The sequence below is a fragment of the Staurois parvus genome, unplaced genomic scaffold, assembly GCF_062004578.1.
Source record: "Staurois parvus isolate SC_StPar_1 unplaced genomic scaffold, SC_StPar_1.0 ptg000401l, whole genome shotgun sequence".
NCBI lineage: Eukaryota > Metazoa > Chordata > Amphibia > Anura > Ranidae > Staurois > Staurois parvus.
Window position 1 is genome coordinate 5,260,494 of NW_028318197.1, and position 12,415 is coordinate 5,272,908.

Below are 12,415 nucleotides of genomic sequence, written 5' to 3' on the forward strand. Positions count from 1 at the left end.
ATTTTACTTTCCCTTTTGATGACAATAGTGAACAGGACAAATAGAGATGGGGAATCTCCCTAAAAAGAACACAGACAGCAATAAAAACTTAAAAATATATCATTTATCACAACATATACATTCCCCCCAAAAAAGAAAAACCTTTAACCCCATTCCCACCCCCCCCCCCCCCCGATCCCTTCACCCTCCAATACATTTACCCCGTCCAAGTAATTCTTACCATCTCTTTCCTTCCTTGTTTACCAGCCTGTGTCTACAACCCTATTTTCTATTATCTAGTTGACCAATTTGATTCTCCAACTCTGCTATCAGGGCACCCCTCATTTTAAGGTATTCTTACCACCTACTACAATCTTTTCTAAATGTTTCCACTTTGTCTTCCTCCATATGGCGTAACTCCTCCATCCTATTAATATATTCGATTCTGTCTATCCAATCCCTCATTGGAGGGTCTTGGACCTGCCTGAATTTGGGGATTAAACTTTGCACTATCAGATGGTATAATATACTATTTTTATATTGTTTCATTGACATCTCTGATAAAAAAAGACACACCCACGGATCCTTCTGAATAGATGTCCCCAAAATCTCCTGTATATATTGAATTATATCTTGCCAAAACATCTGTATTTTTGGACAATCCCACCAAATGTGAGCCATTGTCCCCATTGCCCCACAACCCCTCCAACACAATGGTGATATTTCTCCTCGTTGTATAATACCATCTAGATCAGTGTTTCTCAACCTTTTTTCAGTAAAGGCACCCTTTAAGATTATGGAGAGTCCCAAGGCACCCTTTAAAATTATGGAGAGTCTTGAGGCACCCCATTGTAAAATGTGAAAAACTATTCTAATAGTTTTATATAACGCAGCAACATCCACACATGTAGGACACCCAACATTAGAGGGGATGTATTCTTTCAAAGCACACACACTTCTTCACACTGGTACTGACTAGTATTCCAATGTTTCTCTTCTCCCTCAGTTTTCCTCCATCACTGAGCTAATGTGACCCCAGCACTGACAAAGAGAGGTAGGGGATGATCACTAGAATGCTGTGCAGGCAGCTGACAACCTCCTTATCAACTGATGATGTTATTGCCTGTTAGGACATCTGCGGCTAGAAGGTCGTAATGGTGCACTATGAAAACCTGTGGTTTTGTGGAACTAAAAGGCAGGCTTGTTCCACCCACTGGCTTGTATACAAGTTTTGGGCAATTTTTGGACATTTTGCCAAGGCACCCCTGAAGAAACCTCAAGGCACCCCAGGGTGCCTGGGCACCCTGGTTGAGAAAGGCGGATCTAGATAAACATTTATAATTAATTTCAACTGTGTTCATATTCATCACCCCGTTTATTAACTTTTAAACATTTTAATCTTCTGTTGGTCGTTTATTTTTGTACACAATTCTCTTTCCCATTCAGATCCCATCAATTCGATTAAGATCTTATAAATCCTAGAAGTTATATGTTTATATACTACCTTGGAAGTCAACATTTTTTCGAATGGAAGCATGTCCTCCGGCATCCTCTGTGGTTGGGGGAACGTTGAGACAAAATGTCCTAATTGACAGTATTTTAGTTCATCTAATACAAAAAATAAATCCTTTTTACTCTTTAATTCCTGAAAAGTGCATAACCTCCCTTTATCAACTATATCCCTTAAATGTGCATTTTGGCAGTACTTTTTATGCGTTTTACTCTAGCCACAATAAAAAAAGTATGCGTTTAGTGGGCATTTTGTTTGTGGGACTATGTACCCATTCAGTCTTAAAAGCATGTGTGAGGTCATGTACAGATGCTGGATGAGAAGACCTAGCTCGCAATTGGAGTTCTAGTTCATCCAAAAGGTGTTCAATAGGCCAGGGCTTGACAAATTTGCTTTGAATCTAGGAGCCAGCTAAAATAGTTGGGACCCAGTTTTTTTTTTTTTTTTTTTTGGTGTAGTGTGGGTTGTTAGCGCCTGGGACAGAGTTGCCACGTAACAATCACGGTAAAACCTCACCACATTTTAGACACCTTTGAAAATAATGGCATCTTAACCTGTGATTCTGCTGCAAACCCAAAATGCCCAGGTGTGAATGGATTTGCTCCGGTTCACATATATGCGATTTTGGATTTGTTTTGAAACTCACAGATTTGCATGATCGCTTAGATACACTATATTGCCAAAAGTATTGGGCATGCCTGCCTTTGCTCGCACATGAACTTTAATGGCATCCCAGTCTTAGTCCGTAGGGTTCAATATTCAGTTGGCCCTCCCTTTACAGCTATTACAGCTTCAACTCTCCTGGAAAGGCTGTCCATTTTTCCAGAAGTCAGGCAAGGATGCCGGACGAGAAAACCTGGCTCGCAGTCTCCACTCTAATTCATCCCAAAGGTGTTTTGTCGGGTTGAGGTTCACGGTGTGCAGGCCAGTCAATTTCTCCACCCCAAACTCGCTCATCCATGTCTTTATGGGCCTTGCTTTGTGCAATGCTGTTCAGTCATGTTGGAACAGGAAGGGGCCATCCCCAAACTGTTGGGTGCGATTTCCCATCGCAGTCTATAGGGCGTGAGTTCCCAATATAGTATATGGGGCACAAGTTCCTATTGAAGTCTATGGGGTGCGAGTTCCCGTTGACATCTATGGGGTGCGAGTTCCCGTTAAAGTCTATGGGGTGAAAGTTCCTATTAAAGTCTGTGAGGTGTGTGTTCCCATTGAAATCTATGAGGAGTGAGATCCCATTGAAGTCAGTGGGAGGCAGTGTGTGAACCCAGGTGGCAGGATGCAACATCTACTTGGGCTGTGTGCAGGCAACATAAGTTCCTCCTCACCAGACTTCTCAAACTATGTCTTTATGGATCTGGCTCTGTGCACAGTGGAATATCTGGGGCTTTCCTACATGCCTTTTACCTTGGATAAAGGATTTTATGGTGAGTACAAAAATCCTATTCTCCCTATTGTCCATTCAGGGACACAGCTTTATGGATATTAAGCAATCAAGAGACATGCTGACCTGCACATGAAATGCTTTCCAACTTCACATCAAACACTTGTAAACTACACCTATTGACATTAGTCCTAATGCAAATCTGGCCCTGGTATTTGGGTATTTTTCCTACTGTGTCCTGTCTTTCCTTTCATTATGCTTTGCTCTTTTTTTATTCCTGTCTATTTTGTCTTTATGATCTTATTGTTTGTTTTTTTCTGTGTTTTCTATTGTGGTGTTTTTATCTATCTTCTCTAATATCTTCAGCCATTTCTCAGCCTGGCAGAGTAGTAGTTGGGGTTGCATACCTTAGGTCTTTTTCTTATTATCACATAGTGAGAACGAGCGTCTACATTACGATTTTCTCAAAATTCTGTGCATCACATAGGACAGCCCATTCACTTGAATGAATTGCCCTATGCTCACTCGAAAAGAAGCTCCTGCTTCTTTTTGGGCAACAAGCTTCACATGATTTGTAAAGATGCGGTTTGCAATCACGGCTGAATCGCATTGCATTTGGGGTGCCATTGAATGCCACAAGATTTAGGATTGTGAGAAAAATTGCAGCAATTCTGCCCGCAACCCCAAAATTGCGAGATGTGAATGGGGCCTTAGGGTCAAATGTACTTCAGCAGTCCTAAACAGTTGTAGTGTATAATGCCAGGAACCACTACAGAAAACTCCGTCCAATTCCTTTTGTCACCTACTGCACTAATACAGAAATAGGAGAGAAGCAGGAATGGGGAGATATTACCTCTCTACTGCCCCCTACGGGATGCCTCATGAGGTCTTGTGGCAGGTGTGACCCAGTTGCTGCTGTGATTTGTTGGTGAATATAAGTCTTGATTTAATAAGAAAACTGTCAAGTCCTGTGCCTTTTTTACGTATTGTCCTTTTCTAGAACAAATGCAATAATTTAAGGGATGTGTCCTATTTACATTTTTAATAAAAGCAGTGACAGTCATTGTGAAAGTAAAATATAATTGCAGCGCTTGTTCTGCCTAGAGAAAACGATACCCCCCCCCCAATCCCCTGCGCAGCTTCAGCTGGATTGAAGAGGGCCATGCACAGATGTATTGTCCTCTATAGAATGTAACAGATATAATTCAAGCTGTCAGCTTAATCAGACTGTTTCCAGGAAGCAACCTGTAAAAGAGTGGAACCTCTTGTTTGCTGACCTCTGATCCTGAGCCTGCTGCAGATTGTCATAAATTCTGTTCTTCTTTCTGTTAGTGTCCCTTCCTTACCCTCCTCCTTTATTATTACCATCTCTTTAAGCAGCACCCTGAAAGACCACCCAGACATAATCACAATGGTGGAAAATGAGCTATCTAGCCAAATAAAGGTTTGGTGAGATTGGTTAAGGAAGCAATGAAAATCCCTGCTTAGAGGCATATAGGTTATATTGTAGATTTTTTTTTTTTTAACACCTAAAACAAATACCCTGTTGATGCACGCACAGCTGTTTGCAAACTCTTCAGTGAATTGTCTTAATTTGTCTTGGCAGACAAAGTCCTTCAAGCTGCATGTGTTTATCAGTTTGATTTTTATTTTACAGGCCAAAATAATGGTTTTCTAATTCTGATCAAGAAATGGGCTTCAAAGCAAGCCAGATTTGTGTGTGGCTGGGCAGATATCTGATTCTTGTAGTGCCTATTTAGGTTAAACCCTACACAAAGCAGGCGGTCTGGAAGTGAGGCCTGAATGGCTATTTACAACGCTGTAAAAAGGATTAACAGATTTCTATTGTCACCATGTTTAAATCTTAATTTGCATTATTAAACAACTGAAGCCTTCACCAAATCCTCATTTGTCCAGCACAACAAGTAGATGTGTGTGTCTGCAGGTGGTCCTGAGATCTGATCTCTTACCAAGAGATGGCTGGCACTTTGTGCCTCGCTGCTGATCAATTGTTCCTGCCTCTCAAGGCTCTGGCGGATGCACTGACAAGTACCTCTGCACTCCTACAAATTATTAATTATCACCTCGCGTCTTTATGTTTGAAGGATTTATATATTATGATCCCTAATCATATTTTTAGTAAATTTGCTGCACGACAGGCAAACACATTAAGATGTTCAAGTCCACTTGAGAACAAGAGGCCTACACTAGCGATCCTCACAGCCATTATACCCCTTTTATTGATACTGTTAGTTGAAGGTACTCTGCAGTCAATATTAAAGTGGACCTTAAATAAAAAGGTCAATAAAAAGGTCCGCTTTACTAGACTCCCTCCGCCCAAACATAAATTGCTTAGAAAAAAAAACAAAACCTAAAATATGAACTACCTAAGAAAAAAGATTTAAAAAGATTCATGAGAATGCACGCCAGCCCTTTGCAGAGATTCTGAGCACCCAGCTTTCCTGTGAGGGTATGTAATATGTTTTTTAATATTTCATTACATCATTTTTTTTTCTAAGCTATTTGCTCTTGAAGGGTTGGAAGGACCAGATTTAACCTACCTTGGATGTCTGAATGTGAGCTAAGATGGCATAAGCAGAGAAAGAAGAAGATACACAGAGCACATACTTCAGGGAGTAAACGACTATTGCCCTGCTACTGATACTGTATGTAGTTGTGGCCCCTCTAATAGCCAGGGCTGTTAATATTATGTCTAAAAAGGAGATTAACGGTTTGGGCAGATGTTGTTGCTGTTTACCTCAAGTGGGAACTTTGTCAAATTGGAAAAAGTTTTCTAACCAGCTTGACTGGCCAAACACACATACAGATCTCCATTCACGTAAAGGCTAAGTTCACCTTTTGTAAAAAATAATAAATGCACTTTTTTTTTGTGTTGCCGGTAAAAAAAATGTACATTTATTTTATTTTTTTTCTATGGAGCCTGCAGAGCACTGCTGATTGTGGGTGCAGTCTCAGGCTCCTGCAGACTTTAATGATAGCTGTCTGCCTATACCCGAAAGTTACTTGAGAGCAGGAATATAAAGAAACTATGAGAGCGCTCACCAGTCTAGTAGGCTATTAATTTACATGAAACTGAATGAATGACGCAGCCGTGTAGGTGGATACCCGTACAGCCACGCTGTTTTTAAATTGTGACAGCGGGTGGAGAGCACTCACTGTTGCAGAGAAAGGGGGGGAGGGTTGGAAGGAAAGGTGCAGATGCTAGAATATGTTACATGTTCCAAAGGGGAACTTATCCTTTAAGAGTAAAGTGCATTGAATAATGTATAGTAACTCCAGAAGAACGTTTAGATACTTTCACTAACCTTAAGCAGATATAAGTACTGTACCCATTTTTATATATATTACAATAGTGCAGCGCTAATAAATAATACTTCTTGGGAAAAACAAGCCTATATGTGAATAATAATATTGAAAACATAAAAAATGTGACACATCTTAAAGTGACAAAATCTTCTTAGTGCCCTACACACGTGCCAACAAATCACTCAACAATATTAAGAATATATAAATAAAGAACATATATCATGTGATAGTGCCACTTCAAATCTCATGAATACACACAAAAATATATAAGTCCAATGTTTAAATGATTAGGTGATGCGATATACACATGCAATGTGCAATTTGTGCTCAATCGTGTAAGTGCCAACACACTTTTCCACTCCAGCTGCAGTGCCTCCTCACCTCCTTTCTGCGACCCCTAGGGGCCAGAAAGCCTTCAGGATCTCCCTGGATCCTCAACAATGCCAGCTGGTAAATCTCCTTCCCAAGCTGCTCTCCTATTATGCCTCCTCCCCGAGGAAGTCACGAGACCACGTGACGTAACACGTAGGTTCACCAATACGCAGCTTCCGGGTTTTGAAGTGACGCACTTCCGGTACGGGATGCCATCTTGAAAACTCCTAGGAAGTACCACATGAATGCAGTTTACCCACACAGGGGAGAGGAAAAGGTTGTATTGTAATGTGAGTTACTTCTTTTTTACAAATAAATGAACTGCAAGCTTGATTACTACACTATGGAGGATCTCTTTTTTTGCTCACTAACGTGAGTGAGATTTCACAGAATATCCGCTTAGAGGACCGTAAAGGTCACAGAGGAGAAAGTTTGGAGGAGGCATAATAGGAGAGCAGCCTATATTCACATATAGGCTTGTTTTGCCTAAGAAGTATTATTTATTAGTGTTGCACTATTGTAATATATATATTTTTTGCACTGTTTGGGTATCAGTTTGAGTGTAAGCAGCTGAAAGGTAGGGTTTGGGGTCCATTACAGCGCAGGAGGGATTTTATTATAAAACCCATTTTTATAGTACAGATTGTACAGAGTTGCTGGGGATTCAGCATAAAACAGTACTCCAGGCATGTTACCCCCACATAAATACATACTATATTGCCAAAAGTATTGGGACGCCTGCCTTTACACGCACATGAACTTTTTGCAAGGCTGTCCACAAAGTTTAGAAGTGTGTCTATGGGAATGCTTGACCATTCTTCTAGAAGTGCATTTGTGAGGTCAGGCATTGATGTCGGACAAGAAGGCCTGGCTCGCAGTCTCTGCTCTAATTATTCCCAAAGCTTTTCCATTGGGTTGAGGTCAGGACTCTGTGCAGACCAGTCAAGTACCTCCACCCCAAACTCGCTTATCCATGTCTTTATGGGCCTTGCTTTGTGCACTGGTGTGCAGTCATGTTGGAACAGGAAGAGGCTATTCCCAAACTGTTCCCACAAAGTTGAGAAAATGAAATTGTCCATAATGTCTTGGTATGCTGACGCCTTAAGAGTTCCTTTCACTGGAACTAAGGGGCCAAGCCCATCCCCTGAAAAACAACCCCACATCATAATTCCCCCTCCACCAAACTTTACACTTGGCACAGTGCAGTCAGGCAAGTACCGTTCTCCTGGCAACTGCCAAACCCAGACATGTTCATAGGATTGCCAGACAGAGAAGTGTGGATAGTCACTCCAGAGAACACGTCTCCACTGCTCTAGAGTCCAGTGGCAGCGTGCTTTACACCACTGCATCCGACACTTTGCATTGCACTTGGTGATGCAAGGCTTGGATGCAGCTGCTTGGCCATCGAAACTCATTCCATGAAGCTCTCTACTCACTGTTGTGCTAATCTGAAGGCCACATGAAGTTTGGAGGTCTTTAGCTATTGACTCTGCAGACAGTTGGCGACTTGTGCACACAGTGCGCTTCAGCATGCGCGAACCCCGCTAGGACATTTTATGTGGCCTACCACTTCGTGGCTAAGTTGCTATTGTTCCCAGTTACTTCCACTTTGTTATAATACCACTAACTGTTGACCGTGGAATATTTACTTGCAAGGACATTTCACGGATGGACTTATTGCACAGGAGCTCCTGAGAGTGACCCATTCTTTCACAAATGTGTGTAGAAGCGGTCTGCATGCCTAGGTGCTAAATTTTATACACCTGTGGCCATGGAGATGATTGGACCACCTGAATCCAATGATTTTAAGGGGTGTCCCAATACTGCTCACAAAAATTAAAAGGAACACTTTTTAATCAGAGTATAGCATTAAGTCAGTTAAACTTCTGGGATATTGATCTGGTCAGTTAAGTATCAGAGGTGGTTGTTAATCAGTTTCAGCTGCTTTGGTGTTAATGAATTTAACAACAGGCGCACTAGATGGGCAACAATAAGACGATCCCCAAAATAGGAATGGTTTTACAGGTGGAGGCCACTGACATTTTTTTCCTTGCTCATCTTTTATGACAGTTTTTTACTAGTTTTGCACTTGGCTAAGGTCTACTTCAGGATGGCACATCAATGCATGCCATTGCCAGAAGGTTTGCTGTGTCTCCCAGCACAGTCTCAGGAGCATGGAGGAGATTCCAGGTGACAGACCATTACTCTAGGAGAGCTGGACAGGGCTGTAGAAGGTCCTTAACCCATGAGCAGGACTGGTATCTGCTCCTTTGTGCAAGGAGGAACAGGATGAGCACTGCCAGAGCCCTACAAAATGACCTGCAGCAGGCCACTGGTGTGAATGCCTCTAACCAAACAATCAGAAACAGACTTCATGAGGGTGGCCTGAGGGCCTGATATCCTCTAGTGGGCCCCTGCTCACTGCCCGGCACCATAGAACTCGATTGGCATTTGCCATTAAACACCAGAATTGGCAGGTCCGCCACTGGCACCCTGTGCTTTTCACAGATGAGAGCAGGTTCACTCTGAGTACATGTGACAGACATGAAAGGGTCTGGAGAAGCCGTGGAGAACGTTATACTGCCTGTAACATCGTTCAGCATGACCATTTTGGTGGTGGGTTAGTGATGGACTGGGGAGGCATTTTCATGGAGGGACACACAGACCTCTACAGGCTAGACAATGGAACCCTGACTGCCATTAGGCATCCGGATGCGGTATTTCCTGTGCACATGTGCACAGCCCACTTCAGATCAGATTCAGATCTTCAATCGGACTCAGGTCTGGGCTCTGGCTGGGCCATTCCAAAACTTTAATCTTCTTTGGTGAAGCCATTCCTTTGTTGATTTGGATGTATGCTTTGTTTCGTTTTCATGCTGAAAGATGAAGTTCCCCTTCATGTTCAGCTTTCTAGCAAAAGCCTGAAGGTTTTGTGCCAATATTGACTGGTATTTAGAACTGTTCAGAATTCCCTCTACTTTGACTAAGGCCCCAGTTCCAGCTGAAGAAAAACAGCCCCAGAGCATGATGCTGCCACCACCATGCTTCACTATGGGTATGGTGTTCTTTTGGTGATGTGTAGTGTTGTTTTTGCACAAAACATATCTTTTGGAATTATGGCCAAAAAGTTCAGTGGTTTCATCAGACCATAACACATTTTCCCACATGCTTTTGGGAGACTTCAGATGTGTTTTTGCAAAATTTAGCAAGGCTTGGATGTTTTTCTTCGTAAGAAAAGGCTTCTGTCTTGCCACTCTACCCCATAGTCCCGACATATGAAGAATACCGGAGATTGTTGTCACATGGACCACACAGCCAGTACTTGCCAGATATTCCTGCAGTTCCTTTAATGTTGCTGTAGCCCTCTTGGCAGCCTCCCATACCAGTTTTCTTCTCGTCTTTTCATCAATTTTGGAGGGACGTCCAGTTCTTCGTAATGTCACTGTTGTGCCATATTTTCTCCACTTGATGATGACTGTCTTCACTGTGTTCCATGGTATATCTAATGCCTTGGAAATTCTTTTGTACCCTTCTCTTGACTGATACCCTTTAACAGTGAGCTCCCTCTTGTGGTGGTTTATGTAATAATTTATTCTAAATAAACGGCGGTGTCAACTCCCTTGAACAAAATCTCAGCAGTGCCTCCAAATTCAACCTGTGGTGGTTTATGTAATAATTTATACTAACTAAACAGGGCGGTGTCAGCTCCCTTGAACAAAATATTGCAGTGCCTCCAGCCATTAAAATACGGCAAATATTTAATAAACCAATAATTTGGACACCTTTATAATTTGATCACCACTTAATAATATTCCTTGAGTTCTTTTCACCAATGTGATTTCGTTACCATATACACAAAATAAATGTATTTATGTACAAATATTTATATATATTTTAATACAAACGCAAAATACTGGTAATGAATATATTTGTACACACAATCAAAAATATACTATGCTAATTTCTACGGTATAACACTATATATGATTATCAAATGACTTAAAACAAATTCTAAAGGGGTTAGTTGCAACTTATAGTGCTTCAGATATTATATCCAATTTCCCGCGGCCGTAAGGAAATAAGAAAGTATCTCTGATAATTAGCACCACCAAAAACACTACAAATCAGTTAGTATGCAGTATATGATCTCAATACCAATACTCAAACAATTACATTAATAATTATTCGGATAACCCTATTACACTCCTAACCACACAATAAAATGTTATAAATCTTAATAAATTTGGAATATAAAAGAAAATTACAATATTTTGGCACAGTTCCACAACTCCCAGAATCTCGATTTTTGAGGCCTCCCAGTGGGATGTAGTTTGGAAAAGAAAATGTTTCTGGTCAGTCTGGCACCAGAATTCAAATGAGCATCAGCATCTCTGGCGAAAATCTTTTCCTTCAAAATGGTCTTCAAAAACAAAATGGCAGCTGGAAGTTCTCAGCAAAATGGCCGCAGGTAGCAAGTGAGTATAGTGCAGTATAAAGTGGTAGTAGAGTAGTTAAGAAGTAGTTTCAGAAGTAGTAAGAAGTGATGAAGTGATTTAGCGATGATTTTAGAAGAAGTAGTTCCTAGGAGTAGTTTAGTGAAGTGATGATTTAGAAGTTTTTTTTAGAAGTTCTCAATTTGAGGTGTGTGGCATTTTATACCATACAAGTCCTTTGTTCCGAAGGACCTCCCAACAGGCTTGTTGATTGGACGGTTGAGAAGTTTGCGTACCTATAGAAGTTCCTTACCTGTCCACCGGGGACAGTCAGGTATCACAAATAAACTGGTGATCTTAATGATGAGTCACCCTTTGATATAAACAGTATGTCTTTATGGATAAAATATATGGGTCCTATTCAAGTATAAATTATTTCCCAACTAACTCTCGAATAAGGACCATAGAAATATGTGAATATATTTGTTTTCTCATTTTTCTGATATATGACCTGTATTGGGATGGCTGATTTCCTTTGGAAATATAGAACTTACCCAACTCACAAACCATCTTATATTTTATAACTTCAATCTCAGTACCCAACTTTGTTGAATAGATTTTGGTGTGTGGGTATATACCTTTTGATAATGTTTCAGTTTAGAAATACCAAGCTCTTTATCTTAAATGAACCCAGTTTCACCTTATGCTGAATGCACAGTTCAAGGAGATGTGACATAGGAAGCTTCATCCATTGTTGGGTAATTTGGGTAAACAGATTGGACTGGAGTTTAACCTCAGTATTCAATAGCTGATTGTGATATCTCAGAGGTTTTGTTTGGTAATCACACACCTTCCAAGGTTTTGGGAGAACTACAGGCAATAAGGTCTTAGTCCCAGGATTGTCAATTATGGTACTGTGTTTGATCATCTGCAGAAATTCAAATAGTTGTGTTTAATCCTATTGTCTTTTAAGCAGATCTTTTCCACTCATTGTTTATGGTAGCTTCCAGGAAGGTCACCTGAAATCAACTAAGGATGTTAACCCATCACAGTCAGCTTAGAATTCCCTATTTAGAGATAATATCATTTTTCTTAATAAATAGTCCAGAATTCATCACACTCTGATGCTTTGGAAGCTCTCTGCGGACCATGGATTTTGCTGTAGGATGTGACTAAGAAAATGTCAGGAAAGACCTACTAGAACAGCTGACTTTTATTTGGGGTTAATCAGAGGAACTTTAAATTATGTCAGGTGTGTACTGACTCCTTTTTAACATGATTTTGTATGTGCTTGCTTAATTCTGAATACAGCTACATCCCCAGTTATAAGAGGGTGCGCACACTTATGCAACCACATTATTTTAGTTTTTTATGTTTACTTCCCTCCCCCCCAAAAGATTTCAGTTTGTT

General features: G+C 40.8%; 1 protein-coding gene across 3 annotated transcripts in view; it reads left to right on the top strand.

Annotated features, from left to right (window-relative positions):
- KIZ (kizuna centrosomal protein) overlaps positions 1 to 12,415 on the top strand; it is a 257,345-nt gene that overhangs the window by 69,235 nt on the left and 175,695 nt on the right. The window lies entirely within an intron of this gene.